Source organism: Cynoglossus semilaevis, unplaced genomic scaffold (genome assembly GCF_000523025.1).
Source record: "Cynoglossus semilaevis isolate Cse_v1.0 unplaced genomic scaffold, Cse_v1.0 scaffold1382, whole genome shotgun sequence".
Taxonomy (NCBI): Eukaryota; Metazoa; Chordata; class Actinopteri; order Pleuronectiformes; family Cynoglossidae; genus Cynoglossus; species Cynoglossus semilaevis.
The window spans coordinates 175,505-179,914 of record NW_007585126.1 but is presented as its reverse complement, the minus strand read 5'-3'; the positions used below and the strand labels follow the sequence as shown (position 1 = coordinate 179,914).

Here is a 4,410-nt window from a genome sequence, read left to right as displayed (position 1 = left end):
TCACTGCTACTGTCCATTTGTCTGCATCGGAAAATGCCACTTAAAGGTTCTATTTAACATCTAATTTCTTCACCTGCTTTGTAGTAACTGGAGTGTGGGGGTGGAGGTGGTAGAGGGTGGAGGGGGTGCCCTTTTGTAGCACAGATAGAGTAAAGCAGGATGAACCAAAAAAAGACAGCACTAGAAGCAAAGACATCTTTGCCTGTTTTCAAACACAGTTTGAAAACCTCAGATCCTACTGTGCTTCTGAAAACATACCAGCAGCCATTGGTCCATCTAATAATGTCAATAGATTCTTGCTACTAATGCATAAACAGACAATGCCAAAGGAAGCACTTACTGGGGCATCAATGTCAGTCGTCATAGTAACAAAGTACAAAAAAACAACCAAACAAACGTGTATTCTACTGCTGTTGTCCTTCTCTTTGACTCAAAAGTTGTGCAATATGCAGTTGTGCAAATGTTAATATTTGAATGTTTGTAAATATATATATATATACATATCTGCTTTTATAAGTTAAAGTTAATAGTTATTAGTTAAAAATATATAAAAAATATAATTTAATTAATATATTATTAATTAAAATTGAAACAAAGTCCATTGAATAGAAGTGGTGTTAACGGTGGTTAAATTAATCTTAAATTTAAATATAGTTGTTGCAGTAATTCTTGGATTTTATTCAAATGTTGTTCAATATTAGTTCAAACCAAAACCTTTTTCTGTCAAAAGATTAAAATGTTTACTTAGAATAATCTGCTACACACACACTAGACACACTAATCCAAACAAACTCAGGTGAAATCTGCCAAACTATAACTCTGAATTGGTCCCTGGTTACATATAGTTGGTGGATTCAGTCAGTACTGTGCATCCTGACTGTGACTTGCAGAAATAGTCAGTCATTGCTTTCAAAACTTCAGTGGAGCCCTTGTCCATCAGTCTCCAGTTCCTCCCAGTCCATTTGACAATTGTGTCAGTCAGCGTATTAGCCATAGACTTACTTACTGTCCTGCCCTGGGTGAGGTCAGTCTGACACAACCTGGAGCTGACCTTCAGCTCAAGCCCCCGAAAACACTTGCTGGGAGTTGAGATGACATTTTATTCCTGAGGTTCTTCAGTGAAACTAAAACTATTTGCAGCAGTGTGTGTGTAAATGACAACCGTGGTAGTTTAACTGACGCCATCTTCATCCTGTATATAGACTGATGTTTCAGTATTAAGATGGATTAATGACAAATACCGTTTAATTAGTTATTACTGAGGGGCATCATCCAATTACTACTGCAAAAACCACCAGAATAAACGGTTGTCATTACTTTAGCTAAAATCAACAGCATTTTGTAGGAAGTCGATGTAGGCGAAACTCGCATCTCTGCTTTTTCACCGCTCATGAGGATGATACTTTCTAGACCTGTGTACACCTCTTCACTTATATCCACTATATTCTAAAAAAAAACACAATAAGATAGAGCTGAGTTACTTTATCTTCAGTGCTCGTTGTCATTGTTGTGTTGGAAACATCACAGGAGAGGCTTGTGACGGCGTCGGTCGTCTGATGACGGGTGTTTGCGGGTGAAATAGTGCGTACTGAATCACGGGTGGAACAGATAAAACACCTGCACATCCTCCTGTGATTGCATTTTGTTGTGCATTCCTCTCATCCTGTAGCTGTAGCTTTGATGGAGTGTCTCCTCCAGCTGTGCTGTCTCTGCCTGTCACCAGCTCCAGCTTCTTCCCTGTTTGCACCACTGCATTATTCCTGATTTCACTGCTCAGAAAACACAACGTGTGTGTGTGTGTGTGTGTGTGTGTGTGTGTGTGTGGGTGGGTGTGTGTGGATGTGAGTGTATAATGTAGACAATAAAGAGCTTAGCTGAACTCACGGACTTTACCTTTAGAGGACAGGGGAGAGCATGTGGCCTCCAGGCTCCCATTGCTCATTTGGCCAATCTTTCTGCCCATCTCAGTGCAGATACACTTACGTCAGTGAGACTGTGCCACGGGGTGAGATAATCTCTCCCCCTGTTCCTGAGAGTAATGGAGCAGTCATTGTCCAATTCTGACCCCAAAGTAACCCCCGAGAGGAGATGATATGGCACCAATCTCTCCACACCAGGGGAGTCATTCACAGGAGGGGGTGACAGCCCTCCCTTTCTAACTGGAATGAGAGGACGTAGAGGTCATAGTGTGATGGTGAAATCCCATAGCACATGTATGTGGCTATTAATCCATCCTAAGGTACGGTCAGCATCTCTGGAGATTAATTTAAAAAAAAGAACTATAATCAGAATTAACTATTTGATCACATTTTCTGTTTACACTTGGAAAAATAAAAGTGATTATAACAAAATGGAGCGGATAGATTGATGGAGCGGTTAAATGAGAAATTCAGTAGTCACAACACTGTTTATCAAATCTGAGAAAGGAACAAATGTATAGAGCTACTGTAGATTAAAAAAATCCATCCATCCATCCATCCATCCATCCATCCATCCATCTATCGTCATCCTCTTATCCATTACCAGGTCGTGGGGGCAGCAGTCTCTATGACTGCCACCCAAATCACATTGCACCATACCAACCCCCCTGAACCTTCCTGCGGGTGGTGAGTCCACTGGAAGGTACCAACCGCCTTAACAGGGATTCGATCTTGCCCAGGAGGTGAACCCTGGGGTTCCACACTCATGCCAAAGCGCCACATTAAAAAATGTATAATATTATATATATTAGTTTAGCCAAGTTTCTATTCAAGTTTGAATAATAATAATAATAATAATAATAATAATAATAATAATAATAATAATAATAATAATAATAATAATAATAGAAACGAAAGGAGAAACGAGAGAGAAATAAATAAATTAATATTTCACGTCTCAAAATGAGTTAAATTCTGCCAGAAGCATTTAACCCAAAGCCCACCACCCCCACAGTGAAACACAGAGGTCAAAGTGCATCACTGTAGGAGGTTGAGAAGAATGCTCTCCGAACATGACGACAGAATTGTCATGGTGAATAACTTGTGGAGGAGTTGAACAGGTGTTCGTGCGTTTCTCTTTAAATGTGCTGCTGTAAAGATCACACGCGTGCACGAGACGTAATCGAACGTTTCCCACGGCGTGTGTGCTTCTCGTGCAGGATTGTGTTCAGTGATGCGCCTGAGCAGCAGCAGCAGCAGCAGCAGCAGCAGCAGCATCAGTCCGTGTGGTCTCAGGGGGATCAGACATGAGTGTCCTCACTGAGCCCCAGCCTCCCGCTTCTCTTCATCCATGGTGCAGCTCCAGCTCTGGTTCTACTTGCGCTTCGACTGTCGGCGGCAGCAGCGGCTGATCCCTTCACCAACACACACGCGCACGCACGCTAACTTTTGCAGATGCACAGCTGTAGAACAGAGGAAACCTGTCTCCTCGGACACGCGGATGGCAAGTCATGTTTCCTTTATTCTGATTTAACAGATGTATCTGCTCTTTGTCTGTCGCTTGTTTTGCGTGCAACAAGCCGCAGTCGAACGGCTCCCTTAGAAAAAAGAAAAAAAAAGTAAATGTGTAAGGATTCTGCTGAATGAATGAATGATGCTTTGAGGTGACACAACATCTGCCTGCACCGAGGCTAATGCGGATTCGTTTTCCTACATCATTCATTTAAAAACTCTTCCACCAGAATCGATAAAAACCTTGCAGATTTTTTTTCTCTCTTGTATATGTTTTAAATTCGAAACATTCGGCAGTACTTTTTAATATGTACAGACCGATAGAGTGTATTTGCAGCTGTTTTTGCCTTTGTTTGAAATTTTAGTTGCTGTGGGACTGAACTGTCCGACTGTCTGTCTGTCTGTCTGTCTGTCTGTCTGGTCGTCCAGTCAGCAAGTCTAGAATCAAAAGCTACACCTACACTAAATCAAAATGCTTGATATAGTGAAGTTAAATAAAGTGTTTTTCCATCTCTGCAAAGTGACTTTTGGGTTTTTGGTCAGAATTCATTGCCCTCAATGATCAGATATACTGTCCTTATCAGGAAGTAAAGTAAATGTTTCTGATGAAGAGCAACAAACTTTGAACTGACAATCAACTGACAATCACTCAGAACTACACTCTGTTTGGAAGAACAAGAAGTACTAGAAGTAATACTACAGAGCTTTGTAGCGTTGCGAGAATCGTTCAGCAGTAATGGGTTTAAAAAGTGAGCTGTGAAATGTTTCCTAATACAAATCTAGTCAGTCTGTCGTGTCTGTCTGTACTGTGTCTGTTGTGTTTTTAAATGAAGCCCACTGCAAATATACTGGAATATACATGAAAATATACAATGAAAATATACCTCTGGAATACAGTAAATGGTCAATCAAAGATTAGAGTTATATTTCATCCCTTTGTAGATGTGTGTGTTTATTTGTATTTTTTAACTGGGGGAAT

General features: G+C 40.7%; 1 protein-coding gene across 1 annotated transcript in view; it reads left to right on the top strand.

Annotated features, from left to right (window-relative positions):
* The first annotated feature begins 2,985 nt into the window (after positions 1–2,985).
* LOC103398782 (carbohydrate sulfotransferase 1) overlaps positions 2,986–4,410 on the top strand; it is an 8,281-nt gene continuing 6,856 nt past the window's right edge. Inside the window, exon 1 of the mRNA XM_025053813.1 lies at positions 2,986–3,423. The gene's annotated coding sequence lies outside the window, so the exon portion shown is untranslated. The remainder of the gene's footprint in view (positions 3,424–4,410) is intronic.